The 17,773-nt window shown below is 45.6% G+C and overlaps 1 protein-coding gene across 3 annotated transcripts in view; it reads right to left on the reverse strand.

Annotated features, from left to right (window-relative positions):
- Positions 1–12,417, reverse strand: part of TEX2 (testis expressed 2) — a 97,348-nt gene extending 84,931 nt beyond the window's left edge. The window contains exon 1 of one of the 3 annotated variants that reach the window (XM_028712711.2): positions 12,234–12,417. The gene's annotated coding sequence lies outside the window, so the exon portion shown is untranslated. Of the gene's footprint in view, positions 1–11,445; positions 11,744–12,060; positions 12,168–12,233 lie in introns of those variants that run through there. The other 2 variants (XM_028712721.2, XM_028712729.2) reach the window with 2 other exon arrangements.
- Between the last annotated feature and the right edge of the window lie 5,356 nt (positions 12,418–17,773).

Here is a 17,773-nt window from a genome sequence, read left to right on the forward strand (position 1 = left end):
TCCATTCTACCATCTCATTCTGCTGCATGCATAAAACAGACCTCGGTAAATCTAGCATATCTACAGGAGTAAACGTTGATTTCTTCATCCATCAATATAATGCTTTTGCTTCCTGCTGCGGAGCATGCTGCTTTCATTCTACTGCAGAGATGAATAACACCATAGACTTCAGGCTTATGGGATCTACTTCATTTTTCTTACTAGAACCTAATGGTGATTAATTCATGGAGAATAAAGTTATCTGCAGCTACTTGTCATGACAGCTGTGTACTGCATCAGAGGTGGTATGGTGGTGAATTCCAGTTGCTGGGAATTCCAAGCGGGGAAAGGGCTATTGTGCTAATGTCCTGTTTGCAGGCTTCTCATGGTTCTTTGGTTGGCCACTTTGAGAACAGAATGCTGGAACCTTGGTGTGTGTGATAGGAATTTTGAGGTCTTAGATATATGGTAATGTTCATAAGTGTACCAACCAAGCACATACATAGATCTGCCCAGGAATACTGACCTGGAACCATTTTGATTCCGAAACTGAGCAAATGTTTTCTCTGTAAGGTCAAAGACCTTTTCCTTCACAAATCCTGTCTTAAGGGTATGTCTGTGTTTGAATAGGGTGTGAGCCTGTGACCTGGCCCAGGAACTAAGTATTTATCATTACAAAAGACTGGCCAGGTTCCCCAGGAAATCCAATCAAGTAACCTGCCAGACAGGAGATAAACAACAACAGGAGAAAAACAACATTCAAATTTCTGTTTAGACCACCTTTTCTGTGATGTAGGTATGATGTATCTGATGAGTGGTCTTAGGTTACACCCCTTCTGTGATGTATGTATGATGTTTCTGGGGGTGGTCTTGATCTACAGGGTGGCAATTTCAAAAGTCTTTATAAGGCCTTGCGCGCCATTGTTCTGGGTTCCTCCTCCTCTCCTGCGTGTGATGGGAGCATCCTGTTGCAACAGATCAATAAAGATCAAGCTTACTAGCTGCTTTGCTTCTCAATATTCTCTGGTTGGCCTCTGTTATCTTCTCCTACCAATAGGGAACCTATGTAAGGACTCTGTATGGGCTCTTGGATACCCCATAAGGGGGAAAGGGCAATTTTTGTTTACAACATGTGATCCAGCAGGGCCTTCTCAATAGTGGCACCCACCCTGTGGAAGACCCTCCCCATCAGATATTAAGGAGGTAAGTAACTATACAACCTTTAGAAGACATTTGAAGGCAGATGTGTATAGGGAAGTTTTCAATGTTTAATGTTTTATTATGTTTTTGTATATGTTGGAAGCTGTCCCCAGAGCAGCCGGGGCAACCCAGTCAGATGGGAGGGATACAAATAATAAATGTATTATTATTTGCTTAAGATCTGTCAATCAGTGCCTGATGCAAAACTGCACACACTAAGAATTACAGAATTCCAGTTCCAGATATGAACAGAGCTCATACAAAAAATCATCCCCCAAACTTCATTCATTTCTGCAGTTTTAGTGTAGGGCGCAAGGGGAGTTAACTTTGCTGCTGATATGGCTAAAACAATCAGGAGTCAGGCATCTGTGCTGATTTACTACGAATCATGCCAGATCCAAACCTACCTTCTGCCAGCCCCTGCCTCATAAGTCAAAGCACAAAGTGCAGCATAATTGAAACTGGCCTGACCTGAACAGGATCAAAGCACATGGCCTTTAAAAACCAACAGTATTAATGACTCACAGAGGCAAATCCTCATTTTCAGATCAAGCAGAAGGTTAAGTCATAGATTTTGGTTCCTTTTAAAAAAATACCTCATATACCCTTTTTGTCCTCAGCTTACAGAAGAAAAGGCAATTGTGTGAGAAGAGATGGCAAAAGATTCCAGAGTAGCAGTTTGTACTTTTATCAGGTTTCAGGATTACCTATTAAGTATCACCTACTTGAACTGGCACCAACCCAAGAAGATATAAACAGCTTTCCCAGAAACACACCGCTTCCATCTAGCAGCCTACTTGAACAGACATTTGCATTTTCAGGTGATTTGTTCTCATCTCAGAATTTGCAAGAGCTCAAAGGAATCCTGGCCACAGCTCCCGACCTAGACTACAATTTAAATGCACAGCAGGATTACCTATCAACACTCTTGGGTACCCAAAGGGAGCATCGAAGCTGCATTTCACAGGGAACTGACAACCACCTCAGCCTCCCACTGAAAGCGGTATTCTGAAACTGAAGGGAGCTTCAGGAAAAAATCATAATTACGATACAGAAACCAACTGATCAGAATCCCGCTGGTTCAGCCCAAGCCTTTAAGCATATCTAAAGTACCGGTAATTCTTTGGAATTACCACCTCTGCCCTTTAAAATAAGGATTGCAGCGTTTGCTTGCAGCCCAGGGTGCCAGGGCCAAAACATCCACATGACTTCTCTACAAGACTTTATAAACACTGGCAAATATTTCTGTGCGAAGAAGCTGTCTTCCAAGAGTTGGGTGCTTTAGAAAGAGACAGGTTTCTTTTTTACAGTGCCATTCTGTGCTTGACCCAAACCAAGTCTTGAAACAATCCCAAAAGGTACAACTGTTCCTCAAGCATGATAATATACGGTACTCTTATCATTCAGTGTTGAAGTGGCTAAGATCAAGTTGCACAGACGTCAAGCTGGGAATGGGCTTTAGGAACTGATAGTCCTTAATTTAGCATCTTCAATCACATTCCCTCTCTGCTGTGCCTTCACAATGGCCTAAGACAAGGGGTTGGGAATTTCTGTCTACAGCCACATCCCATATTCAAGAAAGTTAATGAGTACTAACACAACGGAGCAATAAGCATGGCCTATCAATTAATTTATATGAAAGTGAGGGCGGGCGGGCAGCCTGCTCCCTGTAAAATAAAAGGAAAATGCCCTTGTAATAGCTCTAAAAGCACAACATGTTAACATATACAACACCTTGGGATATTTTCCTCTTGCTTCTGCCATAAATTTATATGACTACAGAACAAAGTCAAACTGTTGATGTCTGGATTACACAGATATTTGGATGGGGGGGGGAGCTGGTAAGAATGTTCATATCGCTATCGCACATTTACTAGATTATGCCATAGCTGTCAACCTTCCCTTTTTTTGCGGGAAATTCCCTTATTCCAGTGCTGTTTCCCGCTGCTTCCCGCTGCTATCCCAGATTGTTAGATATCCCGTAGACTGTCCCCGGGACAGGTGAGGCTGCTGATCCCTTATTTTCAAATCTGAAAGTTGACAACTATGGATTATGCCACCCAATTCCGAAATCATTGATTTTAATTGAGTTCCTTCTCTCGGAGAGGCACATCACACTTCTCTTTGTACAACAGACACAAGAACCGCTGTCAATTTCCACAGCTTTCTGCAACAAGACAAACATGATTTAAAGCGCTATATTGGGCTAGGGCCAGCCCAAGACATTTTGCCTCCCAAGGCAAAGGACAAGGCCCCCACCCCACCCTTTTCCACATACAGAAGCGGAATGAACTGACAGCTGAATCTTCCTTTTTTCCAAATGCCACTGATGGAACAACCTCCTCCACAGCACCCAAGGGCAGCAAGCTATCTTAGGAGATGCAGAACAGAGGAGCTTAGGAAATGCATAGGGGAACAGGTGAGGGAGCTTTGAAGAAAATATTTGGGCCCTGCCACTGCTGTCTCCAGCACCTGCCATCATGGCCTGAGATGGCCACCTCGTTCTCCTTAGCACCTGTTTCCATAGCCAGTTCTGCTTGTGGCGGCCATACCGAAACACTTATTTTATCTGTGTTCATGCCAAGCTCCGGCAGCCCACAGTGAAAGAGCTGCTTGCATTCAGCCACCTGCAGAGGCTTAGGCACATCACCTGGAAGTGGTTGCAGCAGCATGCTGGAAGCCAAGTTGTGGGCCGGCAAACAGATAGACATAACCATCTCAACACAAGCAAAGAAGAAGCCAACATGTATTTTCTGAGGCTGACATGCGCTAGATAGACCTAAATGTGTCTGAAACACATTTGCCGGTAAGAACCTTGGCTTCTGTGGAAGCCAGTGAATCAAAGAAGTACTATATTTGTTCACTAAATGACTCTAGTGACTTCAATAAAAGGGGAGAGGCTGCATTCAAGTAGAGTCACCAGATACCAAAATGCTCCAGAAGGCCAGCATCACCTGGCACATGTATTTGTTTATGATTTCATAAATTTTATATACCACTCGATTGTAAAACAAAACAAAAAACCCTCAGTGCAGTTTCTAAGTTCCCTCACTCCACCCAGTGAAGAAGCATCAGCTGGTTAAAGTTCTGCAATAGTTTTAATGCTCAGCATGTGTCAGAAATTTCAGATAACAGCCAAGGGGGACTGCAACCCTGCCTAGAACTGGTGAACTCTTGGACCCGAGAGCCACGTACCAAGACTGAGTCCCAGTTTGTTGGCCTAGTTTATTTTAAACTGCATTCTCACAATATCAGCCACGAAGATGGCTGGTGGCAATCCATTGCAGAACAGCCACCGCCGTAAATGGGATACTTAATACCAGAGACTTCGATCAAAATGTCAATAAAAACACTTGGGGGATGAAGTGCTATACAAATTGTAAAAGCAGTGGGATTTGACAAGCACAGGGATGGCCAAGCAGAACATGTTTAAGGTTCAGGTGTAATTTGAATATTCATAACCCCTCCAAGCACCTGGAGTTCCTTCCTCCTCCCTCCAAAACCAGATTCAATGACATATAATATAGAACCAGATTATATGCATATATAATATAATATATGCATAGAAATCATGGGAGAAATCACTTCAGAATCATACTTAATAGTAAAACATTATTGTGTTGACAAAATCATAATTACTCAGCGAGATTGTTTAGGTAAGATGAATTCACTTGGAAACAAATCTGCAGGACTTTTTCTTTCTTCCCTTACAGGGAAGCAACTGTGCAAGGGAGATTTTCCATCAATTAATCTGGGAGCCAGCAAGAGTAGGCATCTATATTTGCAGGTACAAAGAGAGAATGCAATTGTATTGATGTAAGCAAGCTAACTAGCACTATAATCAAATTAAGGGAAATCAACGGTGGGTGGGCATTTGCAGCCTCTACAGTATTTCAGCAACACACACTTAAAAGTTAGTTGCTTGCCTTGTGATCCATGTTCTCCATTTAACGTGTTCCACAGGGAATAAAGATCACGGAAACCAGATTGTGAAGCTGTGTTACTCAGCAAAGACAGGGCCAGCTCTTAAGAGATGCTGCACATCTGCCAAGTCACAAGGTCGGGCGTCCAGTGAGGTGCTCTCAGGATTCCACAATGGGATTCAAACTTCCATTGTTTCTGATCACTGGCCGTGCTGGCTGGAGTGCATGGGAATTGGGGTCCAGCAACATTTGGGGAACACCACCTTGGGTGTCCCTGGCTCAGGAGTATACCAAGTTCCTCCACCTCTCAGAGGTTTATCCCTATTCTACCATTCTCTTGGTACCTTTCACATGACACACTGTAAACACACAACAGAATCCTTGGAAGCAAGTCTCATTTCGTTCAACGAGTAAGCAAGTATAAGGTGACTTCCAACACACTATTTTTTTCCGGGGAATGATGGGAGTGAAGAAACAAAGGGGTGGATTCAGTTAAACAGTTGTGCTAGTGGGACTTTCCCCCTTCACCTGCCCTGTCCCCCCCCCCAAAGGGTGTTTGATGAACTCCCATAACAGATTGTTCCAGCTGACAAACTGAAATATTTGCACTGGTGCAGGGTTTCCCCAATTTAGGTCTCCAGCTGTTTTTGGACTACAACTCCCATCATCCCTAGCGAGCAGAACCAGTGGTCAAGGATGATGGGAACTGTAGTCCAAAAACAGCTGGACACCTAAGTTTGGGAAGCACTGTATGGGCAGGACAATTGTAATCGCACAACTCGGAATTCCACCATAACCCTAAGAGAAAAAACTTTTGAGTGAACAGGACAGTATTCAATATTTATAGATTGACCAGAAGGGGTTACAATGGTGCTTAGAATTCAAGTTTGAAATGCCTAGATCAGCCTTGCAAATACATGCACAGGAGGTGCTATGTTAGTCATTTGTAGGCCTAAAAGCAAAACAGAACAACTGGTTTACAGAAGCATGCTGCCGGATCACTCAGGCAATTACTCACCACTAGCGATGAGGCAATTGGCTGTTTAGATGCTTGACCTAGATGCTGTTTCAACAAGCCAACACAAGGTCAATGACCTTAGCTGAAAGTGAGCGGCAGAGGCCATTCCTCGTTTAAAGGAAGATCTCCTCAGTGCGCCTCATAATCGTCTATTCATCATGGTGTGCATCACCCTTCTCCAATCTAGAATCCTACAAATGTTGCTGGACTACAATCCCCATCATCTCCAGGGATTATGGGAGCTGTAGTCCAAGAAAAAACTGGAGACACCAGAGCAGGGGAAGCTAGCCTACATACTGATGGACCAATTTCATCATTTTCCCCAATCTATCTTTGCATCTTACACATAAACTAATATTAATAATAATTTTATTATTTATACCCCATCCCTCTGGCTGGGTTGACTTGCACTTACTCCTTTCCACACTCCTGTGACATGTTCCAATGCCACAACCGTGCTGTTTTCATGGCAATCATCTGCATGATTCTTGCCTCTATACAGCAGGCCACATTCCAGCCACAGAAAAGCAAGTTTTTTTCCTACACAAACACATGCACAATCTCTCTATCCCTCCACCTAAGCAAGCAAGAGGCAATATCAGAGTTCAATTACACATTCCAGCGTGGCAAAGGCACCCTAACAGAGCAGAGTTGGAGAGGGACGTGGCCTGGGGCCAGACAGAAAGGGCTGCCGCAGGTCAATTTGCCCTTTGAAGGGTGGGGTGGAAGGCATTAGTAGTGCGTTAAACCTGTATTTCCCATCCAAAACCTTGCCAGGCTTGAAAACAGCTGCCTGCTTTTGCAAGGAAGAACTGTATCAAGGCATAGCTGTCAATTTACAGATTTGAAAATAAGGGACCAGCAGCCAAAATAAGGGATTTTAGTCAACCAGCAGCCAAACGAAGCCTCAAGCGGTGGTTCCCACAGCGCAGCAACCCGGCAAAGGGGATGCAGCAAGGAAAACCACCATCACCTTTCCGCTGGGAAGCGCTGAGCAAAGGTGAATCCCCAGGCAACGCGGCCAATTTGACTGGCACAAGGCATGCAAGCTCCACCCCCCCCAGTCGTTCTTAGACTCCTTATTGGGTGAACAACACAGCCAAGCAACACAGTTGGAGTCTCCCTCCTCCCTGGCCGGCAAGGAGGGAGGGAGAGGAGCTGCTTCCTTTGAAACCCGGAAAATTTAAGGGACATCATCAATAAGGGACAGCAGCGGGACATGGCGCTGGGATAAGGGACTGTCCCGCCAAATAAGGGACGCTTGACAGCTATGTATCAAGGCAAGCAGGCACAAAAACTTCTGAAAAGTATGAACAGTGCATTTTTATTTTGAAGTCACTGACGGCGCACAAATTACCTACCGTACCTTAATATGGGACTACAATGTGGGCTAGTTCTGAAAGGGGCTTGCAAGGCTGCATTAGTCAATGTTGCAATAATGAACTTCCTGTACTACGCTCTTTGTAATAAAACACACAAGCACTTTTATCCGTGACAGATCCCCAGTCTTACACAAATTTATACCCGTGGCCAGCTTTCTCCTGGCAACTTTCACCATGGCTGCATCTCAACCAAGCAGCAAGACCTCACTGTACTAAGTACATTTCCAATAAATCATCCTTAAGATAGCACTGCAACTTGAATCAGGATCATGCCCAGTAAGTACGATAAAATCCAGAGTTGCTGGCTGGTCTCCTGTGTGTTGCAATGCCTCGCTTATTAAAGTTTTGAGCCAAAGATCAAATTGGGGACAAGTGAGATGTGCCTTGACAGAACTCAGTCTTCAGTGAGATTGCATGGAAATCGTGCATAGATCAAGGAACACAGACAACCTTGTTATATTTCTATCCACCATGTGCTATTTTACAGCAAGTTAACACAGCCAAGCAAGGAAATTTCTACCCTAATAAGCAGCACGACAATCCACAAAAATCACGTGGGATAGGACTTTCCAGTAAATGTCTTCACCACCCAGTAACCCTTTGCAAAGACAAGGCAACTTTACCTCTTCCTCTTTTTAAGCCCATTTCTATTAGGAATGTCAACTTTTTATATACTGTATTAATAAAAAAAGTTTTAGTCTTCACTTGCGCAACTTCAGCCTTTTTTTAGAATTCTGAATGAAGATGGAACGCCTCCTCTCAAGGGTGATATAACAGGCTTACAATCTATAGCTCATTGTTAGAAGCGAAAGCTATCTTTAACGTTTTCTTGGGAACGTTCTCAAATTCCGTATTACATAACACAGTTAATATGCCATGGCCAAAATGAATTCAACGTAGACAAGTGCCGTGGACAATACAGGTCAGTTACCTGTGACTGAAAGCAAAACCACAGTAATTTGATGAAAGGCAAACTCATCTAGTACAGAAAGAAAAGGGATGGCGAGTGGCCTTCAGGAACCCTATCTTTTTGCTCATTCTCATTTCAAATTATTGCTGAATTTTTATTCATCTACAGCCCTTGCTATCTCTCTTCAGTGCTTCACATGCCCAGCAATCGACAACCAAGTTTGCTGCATCATTTCTGGTCCTTTCCTTAGTTCTTCCAGAACGATTCTAACTAAACTCCCTATTTCTCTTTCCATAATCTTAGGAAGCCACTTAGCAGCATTTCCCCCCTCCCTTCCATTTAGAACAGGAAGCTCTCTCTCTCTCTCTCTCTCTCTCTCACACACACACACACACACACACACACACAAAGATCATGAACAAAATGACATCATCATTTCAAACTTTAAAAAGAACACAAGCTGCCGCCTTATAACAGGCCAGACATTGGTCCAACTTGCTCAGCTATCGTCTACACTGCCTGTCATAGTCTCTCCCAGCCCTACCTGAAAATGGTGGGGACTTAGCCTGACTTAGCAAGACAGCTCTGTTTTGTGAACACAGTTAATTCAGTGAGTCAAACACTTAGCCATTTTTAATTCAGGTGGTAGCCCCCGGAAATGTGGCTACCAAGTTTAAATAATCTTGTAAATAAATGTTAGCCTATTCCTACAAAAGTTAAACATGCAACCTGAAAACAAGAAATGGTAGCAGATTGTCCTCCAAGACAGGGCATGTCTGTGGCTCCTAGAAATAAGGTAAAGGTACCCCTGCCCGTACAGGCCAGTCGTGTCCGACTCTAGGGTTGTGCGCTCATCTCACTTAAGAGGCTGGGAGCCAGCGCTGTCCAGAGACACTTCCGGGTCACATGGCCAGCGTGACGAAGCTGCTCTGGCGAGCCAGCACCAGCGCAGCACACGAGGTTTTACCCACAACGCCACCCGCGTCCCATAAATAGTGTGTGGTATTTCTAACAGCTCAGTGCTATACAGAGTTAGACATGGTTAGGCCCACTCAAATCAGTGGCCTTAAGGCTTAAGCATATCCAACTCCGTATAATAATGAGCTAGAAGTATGCACAAATGTTAAGATTAGAACAAGTGAAAAAACAGATTAACTGGTGGAGTCTCCTTCTTTGGAGGTCTTTAAGCAGAGGCTTGACAACCATATGTCAGGAGTGTTTCCTGCTTGGCAGGGGGTTGGACTCGATGGCCCTTGTGGTCTCTTCCAACTCTATGATTCTATGATTCTATGATTCTAACTATACAAATGGGACATTCTAAAACTGACCAAAGCATCTCTTGTGGAAAGTAGCCCTACAAGGGGAAAGCGAGGCAAAGTGACAGTATTTGGGGAACCATTCAAGAACACATGGAATATATAGCTTTACTGATGTCATGGTTGTGAAAGGGACTTGGTTTGATTTATTATTTTAAGTTTTACAAGGCAATAGGTAATAGTATCCATGTGTCAGCAAGGATTTGACATAAAATGCCTTTCTGCATCTTTAAAATCAGAATTGTTACAAGTGGGACTTTTGTGAGATGGTGCCACCAGAAATGGGTTGAAATGATTTATCTGGTATACATATTTGTTGATGACATTAAAAGTTACTTGGTATTCTGCTTCTCTCATGGAACTTTAAAAGTCACTCTGTAGACGGGGGAGTTAAAGTTCTGGTAACTAAAAACTGACGTTTTACTAAAGTGACTGCAAATTTGATTTATTTATTATACTTCACGTTACCAATTTGAAGTGTTTTAGGAAACACAGAGATAGCTGTGCAGAGGGCAACGTCCCTCCTACTTCTGTGGCCTTAAAGCTTTAGAAGGCCAAATCTTAATCTTTGTACCGGAGCAAATCAGAAAAGGCTCCACAAGCTATACAATCTAAGCAGATCAAAATCCAATTCAGCTCGAACAACTGAACACGACAGCATCCATATTTGTGATGAGCCTAGGCCAGTCCCCCCTCCCTTCCTGGGCTGGTGCTCAGACATTGCTCACTGCCTCAACTCAGATGTATGTAGTAAGCAGACACACCAAAATAGACCAATCCAACACACAGCAAAAGGACAGAGGGAGAGAGAGAGAATATCAGGTGTTCTTCTGCCATTCCTGTGGCTGAACACAGCAGGCCTATAAACTTCACCCACAAGAGAAATAAATCAAAGCCCTCCCATTAAACCCACTTCTCAATACAGCAAGGTTGCAGCTTGTTGACACCCCCAAGAAGTTGTGACTTTTGGAGTCTATCTATCCACATGGAACATCAGAGGAAGCTTTGCCTCTTTGCTATATCCATTCAAAATCTGCCCCATCACTGTGAGGCAGTGTTAGAAACAGAGATATTATAGCTAGGAGCTAAAGGGCACCTTAAACTGAGGTTATGGGCCCAACAATGGAATTTCTAGGTGTGCTGTTTTAGAGCAAGAATACAAAGCTGAAAATAAATGAACTGCAGCTAAAATCTTATGTTCATTTCCCACATGGTCTAGTCCTTCCCCTGCCCACCCTCCTAATATCCTTAAGAAGGTCTCTTCTCCAGTCTTCAGAGAGTAGCTGGAAGTGGGGAAGCAGAAAAAGGTCCTCCTTTCCTTCCACTCTGCAGTTTGAATCGGAAATCTCAGGTACAATACTGCGCCCAGAACTCAGAAGCGGCTAGTGCTGAGGAAATTCTGGGTTGCAAAATGCGCCTAGAACAATGGGAGTTTCGAAGGAGACTTGTTGCCGGATCAAATTCCCTACTAACCCCATGAGGGCACTCTCCAGAAACTCGGTTATCCAAAGTCCCCTTCTACTCCGCGCTTCGCAGTTGTTTTGTTTAAAGGGGCGTCTTTAAGACATCTTTCTAAGGCACGCCTCCACCAGAACCGACGGCGCAAACAGAGGTTGACAAACCCCCCTCTTTGCAGCGACTGCTAAGGGGGGGGAGGCGGAATGGAGAACAGCTCCAACCTTTCTGAGAAGGTCACACCCTCGGGGCCCAACCTTACTTCCTTCCCCAACACCTGACTCGTGGTCTTCAGCAACACAAGGCTGCTTCTTCCTCAGGCGCTCCAAATATCTCAGGACCGACGGAAGAAAAGTTCCAGGAGAAGTGAGCCCCGGTCCCAATTAAGCCTCGCAGTCCCCAATTCCAGCAGCGCCTCACACACTTTCCCCGGGGTGCGTGGGAAGGGCGGGGAAAGTGGAAAAAAGAAGAAGAAAAGGCCACCCCTCCGCCACGGGAACGTCAACAAACAAGCCGCCTCCGCAGGCCAAAGTGAAAGGTTCAACACCTCCTTCCGAGGTGCAGCCCGGAACTCTCCCGTCGCGGCGAGGGAGCACCGCCGCACTCTTGCTAGGCTCAGAGGCGCCCTCTCCGTTCCCCCAGCCTGACAAAACAGGTGCCGGAGCCCAGCCTCGTCTCGAAGTCGCTTTCACCCCACCCCACCCCACCGACGGCCATTGCATCCCCTAAGCAGCCCCTCGCCTCTGCTCCCCCGGGCAGCCTCGGTGGGCTCGCCAACCCGCGGCGGCGCCGCCACGTGCAATCCCCGGGGACGCGCGGCGCCCTCGCTTCCCTCGTACCCCGGCGGCAAGCCGTAGGCCCAGGCCGGCTCTGCTACCTCGGAGGCCGGAGCACTCGCGCTGCCATCGGCCGTAGAGAGAGCGAGGCGAGCAGGCGGGCTGCTGCAGGAGCGCTTCTCTGCCCGGGCTCCTCGGCTGCTCCTGCAGATGCCCCTTGAGCTGCCCTACGGTAGCAGGAAGGCGGCTCCAGCTCCGGCTCCGTCCCGTTTACCTGATCTGCGGCAGCTCGTGGCATCGCATGCTGCAACACTGCCCGGAGGAGGCAGGCGGGCGGGCCGGCAGGCGGGCGGCTACGGCTCCCTCCCTTCTTCCCCGCGCCGGTTCGGCTCGCCGCTGCCAGCCCAAGTCAGGCGGCCGCACTATGGGAAGAGAGGAGCGGCGAAGGCGGGCGGGCGGGCGGCCGGGGCAGCCCCGCCCGGCGATGGGCTGGGTCTGCCGGGGAGGCCGGCTTCCCGGTTAAAGGCACACAAAGCCAGGAAGAGAAGGGGAGTGCAGCCGACGGGGGTGCTGTCAATTGCCCGGGCGCCCCAAGATCCAGCAGGAGGGGCTGAGATTAGGGGTAAAAAAAGAAAGAAGGCGTTGTAAGCAGGTGCAGAGGGCGTCCTCAGCGCTGGGAAACTCCAGGCACAAAATAGCGTACCCTCCCAATATTATTATTATTATTATTATTATTATTATTATTATTATTATTATTATTATTATTATTTTCTCTGGTCAAAACAGGGGCGTCCTATTGCATCATCATCATCATCATTTTACTATTTATACCCCGACCACTCTGGGCAGCTTCCAGCATATATAAAAACATAATAAAACATTATACGTTAAAAAAAACACAACTTCCATCTACAGGGCTACCTTCAGATGTCTACTAAAGGTTGTATGGTTACTTATCGCCTTGGCTGGGGTGGGGGTCGCACAACTCCATCCCCTCCGACATTTCTCCAATTAAAATAGTAAAGGTAAAGGACCAGTTAAGTCCAGTCGGAAAAGCGGGCTCAACAACTTTGCCCCCCAAAAACCCATCAACTTTTATGTCCGGATCTTCACAGTTTGAAATACGGTAACCCTAGACTAGCCTGCATGCCCACCATTGACAGTTGTGTGGCATCTACAGTATAGGCAATGGTATAAACTTGCCTTACCGGCATTCCAGAATTGCCAAGTTAAAAGGAAATAAAGGGGAATCAAGTCCAGCACTCCAACTGCACTGTATCTGTTTTGTCACTGGAAAGGTAATTGCTTATACTGTATGTTCTGCACTCAAGTTCTGCTTAGCACAGGAAATTCTGATTGCTACTTTGGTCCCCAAACCCATATAAGCACCCCTGTGCCTTTAACACAGAAGTTCAACAGGTGTAGCTTTCTGACAGAGTTTTGGAACTATAATATTTTTTAATTCAACTGCTGGATTTCCGGGGAGCTGTAAAATCAGTGTTTCTCAGCCCGTGGGGTGTGTCCCATTCAGGAGGACACGTGAAGATTTTGAAGGCTGGGGGTACTGTTTCCAAAAATATATGTGAAAATATATATAATTAAAAGTCACCATCTTTCAATCTTTATGAAAATTTAAACAATTAGGAAAGCCAGGTTTGAAGGCGAGGGCATGGGATTTTTACTTTAGCTAAAAGGGGACATGGGATGAAGAAGAAAAAAGTTGAGAAACACTGTCTTAAATGCACACAAATCCTGACATAGGGAATACATTTTATTTATTTATTTATTTATTTATTTATTTATTTATTTGCTGAGTCATCCTTCCTTGGGACCTACGTTTCACAGCCTTTCTAGCTGTTGCGATAAAAGCGGGCCATTTTTTTACATCTAAATGTGATAGTTACATTCTTGATTGATTATGCATAAACTGATAATTTGAAGTTACAAGTTCGTATTGCAGGGCTATTGCTGGCAGAGATCCATACTCAGAAGTCCCTGCTAAAGATGGGCTTGTGAGATTCAGAGGAGATAGGATTGATTGGACCTTGAACCTTGTGGCAGAGGCCTGTTCAAGTTTATGCAAAGACGTCTCACTGTGTTCAGTGGGACTTATTCCTGAACAAGTGTGTTTATGATTGCAGCCTTAGGTTCAAATCTCTCCCCAGCCAAGAAAAAACTGAGTGGCTAGGAATGTTGTCATTGATGATGGTGGTATTATTATGGGCTTTCAGCCAGTTAAAATAAATTGTTACCTTTAACTGGTTTTAAATATGCACATGTAACTAAAACAATAGTTATGAAGGGGGGGGAGCATTAATGTATAGGTTTTTTAGACGAGCATAAGGACATTGGTTCAATCTAAAGGCCCACCTAAGGTAAAGGTAAAGGGACCCCTGACCATTAGGTCCAGTCGTGGCCGACTCTGGGGTTGCGGCACTCATCTCGCTTTACTGGCCGAGGGAGCCGGCGTACAGCTTCCGGGTCATGTGGCCAGAATGACAAAGCTGCTTCTGGCAAACCAGAGCAGCACACGGAAACGCCGTTTACCTTCCCGCCGGAGCGGTACCTATTTATCTACTTGCACTTTGACGTGCTTTCGAACTGCTAGGTTGGCAGGAGCAGGGAGCGAGCAACGGGAGCTCACCCCGTCGCGGGGATTCGAACCGCCGACCTTCTGATCGGCAAGTCCTAGGCTCTGTGTTTAACCCACAGCGCCACCCGCGTCCCAGAGGCCCATCTAGTCCAGCATTATTTTCTCAGGTGCATATAGGAAGCCCAAAGGTAGGACGAGTGCAATGGTTCTCTCCCAAACCCCATGGACTGGTATTCAGAAATTCAAGAGCATACTGTCTGTGTTTACCCATTATAAGTGGTAGCCACTCATCCGCCATGAATTTGTCCAAACTCTTTAATTTAAAGGGAAGTCATTACTAAGTCCAACTGTTTTAGGCTCCACATAACAGGTTCTCAGCAATCCATATCCTCTTATTTAAGGCAGCCACCTCATTTTGAGCCCCTTCACCTCCACCAGCTGCTGGCAATTTAACCTATGCTGAGTCAAAAGCCTGTCTCAGCTTATGTAAATAGATAAGGGACAAATAAAGGGGCAGCTTTCGGGGCTGCTGAGTTACACCATAAGGTAAAGGTAACGGACCCCATGAGGGTTACTGTAAGTCCAGTCAAAGGTGACTATGGGGTTGTGGCGCTCATCTCGCTTTTCAGGCCGAGGGAGCCGGCGTTTGTCCACAGGCAGCTTTCTGGGTCATGTGGTCAGCATGACTAAACCACTTCTGGTGCAACGGGACACCGTGATGGAAGCCAGAGCGCACGGAAACACCGTCTACCTTCCCGCTGCAGCGGTACCTATTTATATACCAGTACTTGCACTCGTGTGCTTTCAAACTACTAGGTTGGCAAGAGCTGGAACAGAGCAACGGGAGCTCACCCCGTCGTGGGGATTCAAACCACCGACCTTCTAACTGGCAAGCCCAAGAGGCTCAGTGGTTTAGACCACAGCGCCACCCGCGTCCCTGAGTTACACCATATCCTGTGCTCTGTCATGGTGAAATGGCAACCGATGCAGGGCTGAATACTTTTTTAATTCTCCTCCTTCCCATTCAAGCTAATGGGAGAGGAATTATTTGCTCTCGGTCATAAAGCTGCACCATGGATAGGCTGTAGGAACCACATTCCTCCAACTGGAGTATCACGGTTGGTTGCAGAGGGTTGGACTGGATGACCCTCAGGGTCCCTTCCATCTCTGCAATTCTTTGGTGGAAGAGCTTTCACAAACTGAGTGCTCTACCTGCCGATTGGGATAATTCCCCCAGTATATCTTTCATTCTGGGTGTGTATCTGGTGTTCTACTTGCGTACTGGGGCTTCTGTCCAATCCTAGAACCCCCTCAGCTGGCGATTTTCAGTATAGGATTGTGCCCTTAATGAATTTAGAAATGCTGTTTAATACCACCAGCCCGCTTAAGGGTAAAACCTTAGGCTTCCCACATGATTGCGTCATTGGACTGTGTGGAATCTAATGGATAAGAGATACATCCCCCTTGGTTTTTATACCAATGACGGCCCGCAGTGTGGTTTATTCGAGTTACGCATAATACAAAAACAGGGCTAATACAATAAAGAAAAATGTAGATTATTATGCAAATCCCTCGCCTTTTGTCTTGGACTTTGCGCACACGTTGAGATATGGGTGAGGGATTTGCATATTTTTGTTGAGCTGCTAGTTTTAATAGGCAGATAAAACTGACACGTTTAGATCTAATTCCTTCCAACCTTGTAGTCATTGAATTGCCAGCATGAGGCGGAAAATCACTCACAGAGCCAAATTCAAAAGCTGGTGTAAAACCAGAGGTTCCCACTGAAAAGAAAGGATTTTCTTTGTGAGGTATTTGCAGATAGGAACATAGAGAGCTGCCTCATATGGAGACAGTTCATTCGGTCCATCCATCTACCACTGAGCTGTGGTCCTTTCTTTAAATTACCTTCCACATGTTCAGCTGAACATGCATAAACATCCCCCAAGACTGTGCCTACTCGTGGCTGCAGGCCTCGGCCTCATCCCTGTTTCCGCATGGGCTTTGTCCACACAATCACAGGTGCTGCCTCTTCACAGGTACACAATTGTGCAGTCAAAACCCGCACATGTACATTTTGTATACATGCACAACCCCACTCCCCTTTAAATGTGCATCCAGTTGAACATACGGAAGGTGCCAAAATTACAGGCACAATCTGAAATGCTGAATAGAACCCATGGAAGTTTGAATAAAATCTATTAGATTTTCCCATGGGTTTGGTTGCAAAGGATTGCAACCAAAAACAACAAGTTATCCTACTGCACTTTATGGTCGCAATCAAAGAGAGGGCAAAGCTCCACGAAAGAGATTTAAACATACTTAACTGTCTTGAGCAGAATCCAGTGCTGGCCCTACCATTGGGCAGAATGAAGCAACCATCTTAGGCATCAGATACTCGGAGGCAGCAGAAGTGGCCCGTAGCTATTTCTCCTGAACCTCCACCCATTCAAAGTCCACTTGATTTCTGGCAGTAGAGTTGGGAGGAGTCACCATTTTGCCCTTTCCCGCAGGTAGCAAAATGTATTCGGATGGTCCTGGCAAAATCATATGGCTACCAGCCGTCCATAGTCAGTTGCCCATGTCTTTTCAACGGGAGCCAACTGTTAGATTCCTTTATAAGTGGGGGGGGGGGGGTCTTTCTGTTTCAGCGTTATGCCTATTGAAGACAGGAAAATGACACATATTTTCTAGTTATGCTCCACTTGTATATTTCTAAACAAGGCAATTATTACAGTAATATAATATCTCCGGTGATTCCCCTTCAAAGGAACGAAGAACAACAAGAAGATGTACAACCCACAAGTTCCGGGTTGCTTCTTACAAGAAAAAGGTTATCTGAAGAACCACCAGTGCTGAGAAGATTTAAAGTCCAGCCTTTGTGTCATTTGCAAGGCAAATGGACTCTCAGGTATGCTGTTGTATTGTAGAGTGGATCTGTCAAATGAATTCCAAAGTCTGAAGATAAGATAATCACATATGGGACTTTGACCTGGGGCTCAAACAAAGGGGTTGGGGGTTGGGCACTTTCCCACAGCAGACCTGCTCGGCCCCCCAACTCCCCACAAATTGAACTTTTGGTGTTAAGGAAAATGGACAGGGTGGAAATGCCCTGGAAAATGCGGGATAACAATTGAATGACGCAACGTCATACAAGAACAGCTCCGCAAACGGATCAGAACGAACGCTCAGTAAACAGTGGGCATTGTACGACCTCCCCGCAA

This window comes from Podarcis muralis, chromosome 2 (genome assembly GCF_964188315.1).
Source record: "Podarcis muralis chromosome 2, rPodMur119.hap1.1, whole genome shotgun sequence".
In the NCBI taxonomy this organism is placed as follows: domain Eukaryota; kingdom Metazoa; phylum Chordata; class Lepidosauria; order Squamata; family Lacertidae; genus Podarcis; species Podarcis muralis.